The following is a 12,686-nucleotide window of genomic DNA, read 5'->3' as shown; positions in this document are numbered from 1 at the left end:
CGCCTCCGGCCGCCGCCTGACCCTGCGCAGCCCCGGGGTGACCCGTCAGCCTCGTGCTGACAAACACGTGGCAGAGGAAGAGGAAACCCTGGAGGAAACAGAAAGCCCCGGAGAAGGCAGCCCGCCTGTGCCCCAGGTTGTCGCTCAGCTACGAGGCCACAAACAGGCTTCACCTTCTAGGCCCCTTTCCTCCAGAGCCTTTCTCCTGTCGACACTGTCCTCAACACCACAGACAGAAGAGCTGGCTCCGGAGTGGCAAAGGAGCCTCCCAAAGCAGTGCCAAAAGCACGAGCCCTCAGGGGTTCGCTACCTGCAGGGTGGGGTGGGGGGATGCTTTGCAAACATAACAGAAACCTTTGGCTACTTCACTGAGTTTTCTAAAGTCCTGTCCACACCACACAAGTAACCAGATTCAAATGGCGTGGCGGACAAGCTGTGTTCTAATGTGATTTATCCCTTCCTGTAGGGAAGAGAAAAAGGGAAGTGAAGAAAGAAAAAACCCACAATAGGACACCAGTGTGAGACCTACGAGGTGCTACTGTGCAGTGGTTCCTGCACATTTATTTACTATTTGTATAAGCAACTGCTAAGTAAATGTGTAGAAACTGGAGTTACTGTGCAGTAGCATCACTGAAAAGCCTAATAATACTGCGAAGTAGTGTATTAGCACTGTCTGTGCTGTGCCGTGCTCCCGTGCAGTGTTATTCAGTTCCTGTGCGGTCAGCATCTTGTGTAGACGTGCCCAGAGTTGTACAGAATAAGGACTGGAAGGGACGTCCAGGTGTCATCTAGTTCAACCCCCTGCCTGAGGTAGGATCATCCCTATCCAAACCATCCCATACAACCATAATCTAAACTCTACATAAGACTGCCATCAACCCTGACACAACGTAGACCTAACACCCTAACCTGCCGCAGGTAAAGCAGGGCAATCCCGGCAGTCGACGTTCTATGAAATGTTGGCACTATCCTCTCAAGAGGAAGGCAACCTCCCACAGTCCATACCAATCTGACCCTGGGGGAAAATCCCTTCCTGGCTCCAAATATGGCGATTGATTTGACCCTAAGCAGAAAGGTAAGACCAGAAACCTCTAGCTTTGGTCCCAGAAGGAGCACTGGCACATCCCAGTCAAAGTTTAATCATGATAAAGCAGGGGTAGGCAAAATACAGCCTGCAGGCCAGATCCGGTCTGCAGAGAGGCTTCATCCAGCCTCATGGTGAGTCCCCAAGTCCCACCTGGCCAAGGCACTGCTGCCGCCCCCTGGGCACACAGTAGGGCTGGGGCAGTTCCATGGCAAGATTGCCTTTCTAGGTAGCCCAGGTGGCGACAGCTCCTTCATGATGCCGCTGCTGCTGCGTCATCTGCTCATCCAGCCCCACAGAACAGGCAGGGACCAGGGCATGCAGCCCCAACCCGACACACCCTGCACTGGCTCTGGGTTCACCCATCTGGGCTGAGCAGCGGCAGTGTGGGACAAACTGCTGCTCAGCACAGGACAAAAGCAGCCCCTCCCCCTCACTAGCACTTCCAGCTGGGGCTTTCTGTTTCCACCAGCCTCACTGGCTCCTCCATGTCACCAGCTGCCAGTGCTTCCTCATGCAGCCACCTGGAGCCCGTGCAGGGCTTCCCTGCATCTCCACCATGTTACCACTGCCTCTGGGCTGCCCCACGGGGCAGCAGTGGCAGCACAGAGCAGATAAAGGGCAGCCTGGTGCACTGTGTTTACCAGGAAGCATTGGCAAGGGGGAGGGGAAGGGGCAGGGAGAGGGTCCATTTTTGCCCCGCGCTGAGCAACAGTTTCTCCCATGCTGCCACTGCTGAGCCTGGGCCCCAGCGCTGGCTCAGAGCTTGCCTGTCCAGGCTGAGTAGCAGCAGCAGTGGCAGCGGCACTGGGCAGGAAGTATTGCTTGGCATGGGAGAAAGTGACCCCTCCCCCTAGCCATCACCGGGCAGTTTTTGGGGCAGGCACCCCAAGGCCGCCGCCACCTCGATGCGGCTCCATCACTGCCACCTCTGGGGCTACCCTGTGGCTGCTCCGCACTGTTGCCACTGCTATGCTGGGCAGCACAGAGGCAGTGGTGATAGAGCCACATGGCAGCCCAGCACAGCACGGGCTCTGGGTGCCTGCACCAAAAACTGCCCCGCGGCAGCAAGCAGGAAGGGCCTCTTTCCCCCCATGCTGAGGAACATTTTCTGCCTGGCACTGCCACCACTGCTGCTGCCACTCAGCCTGGACAGGCTAGCTCGGAGCTGACGCAGGGCACACAGGGTAGGAGCTATGCATGCTGGTCCCTGCTGCTACCATGGGTCTGGGGCCAGTAGTGGCAGCCAGAAGGAGCCACCCCAGCCCTGCTGCATGCCCAGGGGTGGCAGGATGTGCCATGGCTGGACAGTGTGGAGCAGGCATGGAGTGCGCTGGGGCTGTGTACTGTTGGCAGTGGTGGGGAGGTGCCGCACAGTGCACAGCTGTGGGGCTGAACAGCTCAGGGGGTCATGTGCAAGGGTCTTCCATGCACACCCCACATACCCTCAAACCCTTCCCCACAAACCCCATAACCACACCCTCCCCCCCACACAATCACACACCCCACAGGTACCATATCCACACATGCACCCATGTGCCTCTGGGGGGAGCCCTGCATACTGCTACACACACACACCCCACCATACATATGCCACCATACACACCCCCAGCCACCCTCCCCTCCACAAACCCCACAGCCCTCTACAAACCCCATACCCATCCACATCCACACACACCCACACCCCTCCCCACAAACCCTATACCTACCCACCCATACCCATCCAGACCCCTCCACACCCAACACAATATACAAGAATAAGCATTCATTTTGAGCTATTATGTAATCACTTCTATATATACATTGCAAACACACAAATCAGGACAAAAATATATTTTTAATTAAATTAAAATATTATGCTTGCTTGCTTTTTAGTATATAATTTGGGGTTTTTTCCATGTCTAAGATGGCAAACCCTTTTCCAAAAAGGAGTACTTCCGGGGGCAAGGGAAGGGACTTCCGGTGGCAAGGGTCAGAGGTTAGGGGGTGGGATTTCAGGTCCCAAGGTGGTGACTAGCAGGCGGGGTGCTTGTCAAGGGGCAAGGCTACCCTTGTGGCCCTTGACAGCTCACCAAAACTCGTTCAGTGGCCCTCCAGCCAAAAGAATTGCCTGCCCCTGTGGTAAAGCATGGTTCTCTGACAAGGTCATAACGTTCTTTTTGTCCATATAGGATATACATTATGAAACATACTACAATGCATTTAGCCCCCCTGGGATATGTCTGGTTCTTTTAACAACACCCAGATAGTCCAAGACAAATGGAAATTACATTAACATGCAGAACAATGCCCCATTCCATTGATAGAGCGGTAACCTTAAGTGTGATGGAAAATCAGGCCTGGATAGCTTTGTATTATACAGGTTCTGAGACCAAGGTCCTGTCGCCCTATGTCCTGTTGAAGTAACTTACATGATTTGGAGTGACTTTTATCATCACCCAAAGGTTCCCTCTGATTGGGCTCTGTCAGCAGTGAGATTTGTGAATTCTCTTTCCAAAGAATGTCTCCAGCAAGAGCACCCCTGTGCTTCTAGAAATCATCCCAAATCCTTCCTACTTAGACCAGTGCCGTTATCATCATTACCTACTTTTCCAGCGTTCCCAGTCAACACATTGTGGCATGTACATGTATTTTCACATACTGGATTTCCTTTTGCTGGTGGATGTTTAGTTATATAAACACAAATGTCCAGGCTTGATCATTAAAAAAATATCCAAAACTGAAACTGTTTAATAAACAAACAAAAGGAGTATATTTGTTCCAAAAAGCATCCATACTGTTAAACTGGTAAAACAACTTCAGTTGTTTGTCTCATTAAGAAGTTTTACATTCTATTTTCCATTCATTTGGCTGACTAGTTTCTCTCTGCCCTGCTTGAGAGTATGCAGAGGACATGAGGAATGTATGACCTCTTCTACCTGTCTGAATTGTGATAGTGGGCAAGGCCTTGCTTCTGGGAACTGCTTATCTACCTTACTGTATAGCCGATTTGTCTCATCTGCTTGGTTTTCTTTTTCCCTATAGAGGGATTAAAGTTATGAGCATGAAGATGATAGCATGTGCTTCCCTAAGCACTTATACCCTATGTGTCACCTTCATTAAAGACTGCCAACTGAGAGCAAAAATTGGCAAAACTGGATTGCACCTACAGAAAAGAGAGTGGATACGGGGAGAGCCAGCAGCTAAGACTGAAGCTTTGCAAAATACCAAGCCTGGGAGGTATCACACTCCTTGATATATTACCAGATGAACTTAGCAGAAATCTTAAGAGGAATTAAGCCTGCTGCAAGCAACATTAATTCCAACATCATGCATGCAAATTTATTTGCATAGGTACAAATGTCAGGAGAAGAATAAATGGCAACACAGGTCCCAAAGGAAGGAGGCCAACCATGCCTAGTGAAACAGTGACTCTCCAGGGGCCCTCAGGTTCCTCTCCTCATACAATTTAGAATCCACAAGGTTTAAAAGCATTTTGGCTTCCCCGCAGTCCACCCAAATCCTTCTCCTCTGAGAAAAACGAGGAAACAGATGAACTTCACAGAACTGCCGTGGGTCACTGATCACTGTGGCATGCTGGGGTGCCTTGAAAACTTTTCAAGGGTGTCGTGGGATACCACACAATGCTATCACTGTTAAGTGTACAAGCATGATTCACAGGATAGACCCAGACTTTTCAAATAGGAACCCATGGGATTAAAAACATTTTGACCTATTGTGATCTTTCTGAGTTCTTTGCAACAGAAGAATTTCTTTACGATTTTTCTGTAGTAAAATACTAGTGAAAACTAAAAACTGAAATTTTCTGAGAGGTGCCTCGAGTCTATCGAGGGCATGCTTTGAGTCTAAAGGGCTAAATATAGACATTCAAAAAGCCCAAGCCTGAATCGATTCAATCTTTGCAGGTTAATCTAACTGGTGTAGATTGCAGGGCTGTGTGAAGCTTCAAGTGCTGATTCCGTGACCTGACCTGGAGAGGAACCCCCTGCGCTGCTCCTTCAAGAATGGAGCCTCTTAGGCCCCCATTCTACTGCAGAAAGAAGAGGGGAAAAGGTCCAGGGCCTTTTCCCTGGTGGGACAGTCATCTCCATGCTGCAATATACTCAAGGGGCTATATGAAGCCAAGGCTCGCTTGCTTGCTCTCTCTCTCGCTCTTTCCCACACAGAGAGAAAATGAAACAGGGCCTGGTGCTGCACAGCCCCTGCTCTTTGCCTTCCCTTCCCATGGGCTTCCCACAGCCATGAGCAGGGGCTGGGGCATTTTCACTCAGCCCTCTCCCCCTGTGTATTTTAAGGGGCCAGAGGGAGCGAGAGGTGTCCAACCTGCACCCTGGACATACAGGGAGGAGGTGGGGACTCCTTGACGCCAGGCCACTGTCTGAGGGTGCTTGGCATGGGAGTGGTGGCTCCATGATCTTTGTGACATAACAATGTGGAGAACATGGACATTTGGAAGTGGGCACCGAGTCCAGGGGCACCTGCTGAGCAGCTTCTCCTCCCACCAGGGCCATGCCTGGTCCCAGGCCCAGCTCAGGGCGGGTGTCCTCAGGGGAGGGGAAGGCAGTGACACCAATCAGGAGACAAGCGGCGATCCCCCTTCCCCAACCCCTGTGGGGAGCCATGGCTGTCACTGGGGAAGTTGCTGGCAGTCACCTGTCCTGTTACCAGGCACTGTAGCTGCCTGATCGCAGCCTTCTCTTTCAGACCACCTGGCCAGGGTGGCCTGTCAGCTGGGCCAGGCTCTTTGAGCAGTGGTGGAGCTCGGTGCGGCCAGAAGCAGCACCAGCAGCAGGTCCCCCAGCAGGAGCCAGCTGGCCCCTGTGACACCTGGGCCAGCCTGCACCTGGCCACTCAGCAGCTCTGCCCCAGCCAAGCAGTGCGCCTGAGTGCATCATCCAGAGCAGCTGCGCAGGACTCAGGGGCAGCAGCCAGGGCACTGCAAGCAGGAAAGTGGCTTGGGGTCTCCCTGGGCCTGACCTGGCCAGGGTCACTTTCTTCTATGCTTGCAATGTCCCGGCTGCTGCCCCTGGACCCTGTGCAGCTGCTCTGGGCATTACGCCTAGGTGCACTGCTCGTCTGGGACAGCCCTGCGGCAGCGGCAGAGCTACCATGGGGCCAGATGCAGGCTGGCTCAGGTGCTGCAGGGGCTGTCTGGCTGCTCCCAAGGGACCTGCCACTGCTGCTGTTCTCGGCTACGCCAAGCCCTGTCGCTGCTCACAGTGGCTGGCCCAGCTGCCAGGCTGCCCTGGTGGGTGGTCTGAAAGAGGAGACTGTGATGAGGCAGCTGCAGCACCCGGTAACTCTGTGGGCAAGTGCCAGCAACTTCCCCAGCAGTGGCCGGAGCTCCACAGAGGTGGGTGAGAGTGACTCAGGTGGAATGGGCAGCGGGGGCCGGGAGAGTGCCACCGCCTCCCCCTTCCCCAAGGACACCCACCCTACACCAGCCCTGGGCCTGGCCCCAGCGAGAGAAGCCGCTCAGCAGGTGCCCCCAGGTCTACCACCCGCTTCCAAATGCCTCGCATTCTCCCCATTGCTGCATTACAGAGGCAGGCAGCGATGGGATCCCTCCAGGGGCATCTCTCCTGCCCACCTCCCCTCTGTTTCTGCCCAAGACAACACTGCCCCTGCCCCTCCTCTCCCCATCATCTCAGGCCCAGGGCCGGCACCTGGCCACACACCCCCATCACTTGTCCCACCCGCACCCCTTCTCAGCCAGACATAGCAGTGACAGTACTCTGGCTAGGGAGGAGAGGAGTGGGGCCAACCTGCTCCCCCAGCGCAGCCCAGGGCTTAAAAGCATCTTGGGATGGTGGGGGACCTTGAGTTAACTTAAACCAGGAAGGGGTCTGGAACAAAAGTTTCATAAACCGGTTTGACCTAAAACAGTTAAGTCTGATACTACAGTCAACCAAGTTTATCTTAAACAAGTTTTGGCCATTTTGAAAGTGGTTTATGTGCACTGAATTTCTGTTTTGTTACAGGTTCTAACCATTTCTGATCACTTAAACCAGTTTATATGTAACTTCTATCCCTAGCCAAAAGGTAGAGAACCACTGCTCTAGATACCTGCATGATAGTAAGATAAGGGCCAAGAAGCAAACATTATGCATCACCAGAAACTTTTGACATACTGGGTAAAATCTCTGTCCCTTTTAAGTAAAAAATTCCATTGACTTCAATGTCAAGATGTCACCTACACTGTTTTTTTCCCCTTATTATTGGAAACACAAATTTGCAACGTGATTTTACATGGTTACTGTTACTTTTAGATGTAATCAGGAAAGTACACAAAACTTTAAAATATTTGACACTGAAGTTTCATTTTCTCACTAAAAGATTTTTAACCATGTATTTTTCAACTTAAATGCAATGATTTGGGCAGAACCCCCCTCCCCCATCCAACTCATCTTACTTAAATGTAAATATTTAATGTAAATGGACAAGTGATCCCTTTGTTCTTTGTACTAGTTGTTCATAAGCAGTATATAAAAAAGGCAAAAGACTGTTGAAAAATATGCCTTATTGCATGGTAGGCCAGGGAATTCATCTTTTACACCTGCAGGAATTTGTTTCCCCTAGCAGTACAGTACCGTTTGTATGGTTCATACTACAGTTAAAAGTTCAGGTGTCACAAAATAAGGATTTGGAAAAACAGATGTATGCTACTTTTCTGTTAGCACTTGACACTGGAAAAGAACTACCTAGGCATACCAGGCAATGTGCCATTTTAACTTTCATCATTTGAAACTGTGCCAGAAGAAAATGAAAAAAAAAGTGAAACCATGAGTGAGAAATGTTTTTAATAAAGCATGGAAAAAGTCGTCTTTTTTTTTTTTTTAAATAAAAGATGACACAGGAAAAGTTCTTGATTTGTTAAATGCAGTTGTTAAAAAAGTTGCTGAACCCCTGTCCATCCAGCTCTTGGACCTATGCTCCCCCCGAGTTCTCAGGACCGGTGCCCCCTGCCCTGCACCCCTTCTCCACTCTCAGAATCCATGTGCCCTGTTCTGGAACTGGTGCCCCAACCCCCCGCAATCCAATCTCAAAACCCACACCCCACTCTCTTCCTGGTATCAGAACCCTTGCCCCCCTCCACCACTGGCCCTGCTCTCAGAACCATGTGCTCCCTCCCTGTTCTCCCACAGGGTTTTTCCCTGGGTGTCAACTTGGCTTGTTACTCCACTGCTCCTGGACTTGTGGGCCACATGATGCCATGCTGCTTGCCCCCCCACCTCGCCCCCCAGGAGCAGGGGCAGGAAGCAAAAACTGGAGGGGGGAAGGGGAGCTCGCAGCCCTTGGTGGCAGCAGCAGGGGAGTGAAAGTGGTGCCTGTACTGGATGGACATCTAGGAACACCGAATTAATCCCTTAAGACCCACATGTGGCCCATGGGCCACCAGTTGGACAGCCTTTCACCAAAGTCATATTTTTTCAAGCTGTGCCACAATTCACAGTCCCACAATTCACCGCACACATGCAAAACACTATGTTCATATAAAACTCCATTTGTTGCAATGGGGATCCGGTGTTATGAAACTTACTGTAGGACTGGAATCAAAGATATGACACTCTTTGGAAAAATATTGTTTATCATTTTGCTTCCAGAACAATGATAGTGGTCAAAGCCTCCAGTCCTGTGAGATCAGACTCTCCCCTCCCCATTTCTCAGCATTCTCTTGCATTTCTTTATTCTTTAGGTACTTAGGGTCATCATATCCTGAGGGAAAAAGCTCCACAATGTAAGTATTTGCATTGCCCTCTATATTAGACAAATACATCACTGTGACCAACAACAACCAAAGTCTAAGGTGTAATAGGTGAAGGCCTGAATTTAACACCAGAGGAAATCACTGACTCATTATCTCTGCAAAAAAACTACAGATATCTTAGTATCTTAAGACGTGGCTTCATTAGTGGCAATTCCTGAAATTCAGGCTCATTGGAAACAATTGATACCTATACTATCCCAGTCAGTATTACATTGTATATAGAGTATTTTTGACTCCAGAAAAACAAAGACAAAAATACTGAGTCTATTTCTTCTCCTCATGTCTCTATACCACGCTTAAACATTTTCTTACACTTGTGCTTGTTTATTGTACTTTGTGAGATGCTTCATTGTACACGTACCTCCGAGCAGCAGGCATTTCAGCAGGTGTTGCATAGTCTGAGGCTTTGTGCTGCAATAACAGGTGACTGAAACAATGGTATAGCCCCACTTCTTCATTTGTTCCTTGCAGCGTCCAACTTTTGTGTGTAGGTGGTTGAGACATCGCCACCTTTGCCACGGTTTGTCAACCCCTGGTAGTAAAGACTCAGCTGCTGGAATGTCCATTTTTTTGCTGTCACATATTTTCGTCAGCCTCCCATTCCACATCTGTAGTCGTGTCTCCTTGGGTATGGCATCGAGAGTTTGGATGCTGGTGAGGAAGCTCTTGCATGACTTCACACATTTGTGTGCTGCAGGATGGTCATACAGCAGGTGTCTCACATCTTCAATTTGTCCCAATAGTTCTATCCTGCTGGCCAAAAGACTGAGTGAAAAAATAACAACTTGTCATGCATGAAGCTTTACATCCAAAAAACAGGTGTTGACAGACTGCATGTACCTTATTGGAAAAGAGACAGAGGGTTGAAAAATATTTAAGATCTTCTATTTAGGGAAAATTGTGCCTTTTCAAAATACCATAAAGGCTAAGTACAGACATTTGGGGAGGTTAAATGGGGTTCAAAATAGCCGCCTGATTTAAACTGAGCTCGTCCCAGTGACAACCTTATACTTACAGAACCAGTCTCAGTGACTGGCAATCAGTCTAAACCTGTAACTGTACAAAAGTTCCATGCACAAAAACCAATCTAAAAATTGCATAACCCAAGATAAACCTGGGTCTATGTAGTATCAGACTTATTCAATGTAGGTCAAGCCAGTACATGGAACTTCTGTCCACTTCTGCGCAGCCCCAGGGCTAGGAAAACACAGCCACTGGCCCCAGCCCTAGGGCTGCTCTTTTCACTTTCCCCTCTCCCCACACTAATCTATTTTTTGCCCCCTGGCCCCTTGTTTTCCTTGCCCCCTCATTTCACCCACAGGTCACACGTCCTCCCATGTCCTGGCAGACCTCCGTTCTCTTCCAGCCTGCTGAGCCCCCAAACTCCTGGCTAACCCCTCATCCTGACCTACCTGATATTGGGCAGCCATTCTGAATCTATTTAACCTCCCCCTGATGTACTTAGCCAAAGAAATTACTCATTTTGATCCTAAACTAGTGGGTTAAGAGAGAACTGTGGAAAAAGCAGAGATGGAAAACAGAGTCCCTGGATAGGAAATAGACAACAATTTTGAAGAATGCTGCTGATGATTCTCCTACTTAGCAAAGGACAGCCCACTTAAAATGGTCAAGAGAAACTCTTATTAGATCTGCCCAAGACCAGGATCATCATTGCACAAACTGATTAGGATACCAAATTTTGAAAACTGGTGAAACCAAAACACAGAAAATGCAATAAATATGTCAAGACTGTGATCTATATTGGTAGTAGTTATTCAATGGTAGCACAGACTCAGTACCAAAGAAAGCGTAGCAAACTGATCAATCCCTTTCATTAAGATCTATGTCCAATATCAGCTCTTGGAGGTCCGAAGTAGTAAGAACACAAACAATAAAAGAAAATGATAAATGGTAGATCCTTTGGGATTTTTGACTTGTGATTAGGCCAACCAATGGAAGCCAGGAAAAAACCATTCTACTGACTCAGAAGGCCTCAGAATCGTACTCAGAAAGAGATCACTGTCACAGGCATTGGCTGTTTATGAGAAAAACACCGGTCAGAGAAGGAAGAAAAGTTCTCCAAGAATCAGCTCCTAAGAAAGGAATTAGAAAGAATGTAGAGAGGAACAGCTAACATGGTACTGATTGTCCTGGCTGCCCTAGGGACTCTGTCTGAAACCTGAAGAGTCACTTCTATTTTCATCTGCACCCAGAATCTCCACAAACCTGTCATTCTGAAGACATTTTTCATCTTGTGACAGCGACCTGTGAGGCTCTGGCTGATCCCAAGCTTAAGTTGAATGACTGTTAACTCATAGACAATTGTACTAGTACATGAGATTGTGATATAAATTAAAAGATGAGAACTACATAGACTACAACTATGGTGGAAGGTGCAAGTTGCCCTCTTTGTAATGTCACCTATAATGATCACATTAGAAGTTAAAAGATTAATGAGAATTTGTATGGATTAGCATGGGTCAGCCCCTCAGGAGGACCTCATAGCCATAATTCCCATTGATTTTAACAAAGCTGGTTTAAACAGGAAAGTTTTTGCCTCAGTATTGTCCAATTTTTCTAGTTTTTAAATTTTTTAAGTATTTATTAGGTAATAAACAGATTTACAAATCCTAAAGCAGCTTTGTGACAATAAAGCTCAAATAAGGTTTTAATTTTTGCGTGTCAGAATTGGTTTTCAATAACACCAATGTAAATTTGGAGTAGCTCCACTGAAGCTAGTGGAGTTTCTCTGATTGTCTGCCAGATAATTGAAAGCAGAATTGATCCTCATTCTTTCTTTGAACTTTGGATTCATGTGATTGATTTAGACATTAGTGCTTTAAAACCTTGTCGTTGTGATTTGGCTTGTGAATCCTCTCATATTTTTATGGCTCCTCTGTATTCTATGTTTGAATATCAGGAATTCTACTTGTGATGAAGCTCAAGATTTGATTTTATTATTCTTAATTTAAATAAAACAATAAGCAGCACTCCATTTCTCTTTTCCAAGATTCTGCTGGTGTACCATGTCCTGGACTGGAAGCAGTCCAAGGGCACCACCACACAACAAACTACAGTGAAGTATACCTCTCAATAAGCTAGCTCAGGTACTAGAAGCAGTTTCAGTGCAGCTGCAGGGAGCTCTACACGAGCTAATTTACTAGTTTCTTAGGGTCTTAAATTATTGTCACAATTTCCAAATCTGGTTTAGGGTTTGTAAACCTGTTTATGAGATTATAAATAAATGCTCTTGCTTTCTGGCAAGATAAAGTAATTCACATAGAGCTCTGTGCTTCATACCATTATCATACTTGCTCCTACTGTGACACTCTCCCCCCTTTAACTGCCCTCCCCCCCACCCAAAAAAAAAAAAAAGAGAAGAAAAAGCAAGGGATTGACCATGAGAAAATGGATCCTCTTCAAATGTATTTAATATTTAACTTAAGGATGACTTTTGTTTCAATCATTTCCATTATATCAGTCTAAATCTTGACATGTAAGTTTTCATTTTGAAACCAGTTTTGGTTTAAAAAAAAAGGGTTTTTTATTATGTTAGGACAACTTGGAGTTACCAGAAGCAAACCTGGCTGAATGGAACATTTCTCATGCCAAAATAAATAAATACCTAAGCCCCATTGAAATTAATGAAATAGTCACCTAACTTATTTCAATGGGCCATGGTGAAACACTTAAAGAACAATCCACCACATAAAAACAAAAACCCCTACACTCTGCATCATGTTATATCTTTTGAACAACTTGTATAGGTACCTTGATTTTACTATAAAGAACTTCTGCTCATACAGTAACAGTCCCTCTTGTTACAAGATTTTC

Source organism: Alligator sinensis, unplaced genomic scaffold, assembly GCF_000455745.1.
Source record: "Alligator sinensis unplaced genomic scaffold, ASM45574v1 scaffold159_1, whole genome shotgun sequence".
NCBI classification, from domain to species: domain Eukaryota; kingdom Metazoa; phylum Chordata; order Crocodylia; family Alligatoridae; genus Alligator; species Alligator sinensis.
The sequence above is the reverse complement of the archived record's forward strand: the minus strand, read 5'-3'. Positions refer to the sequence as shown.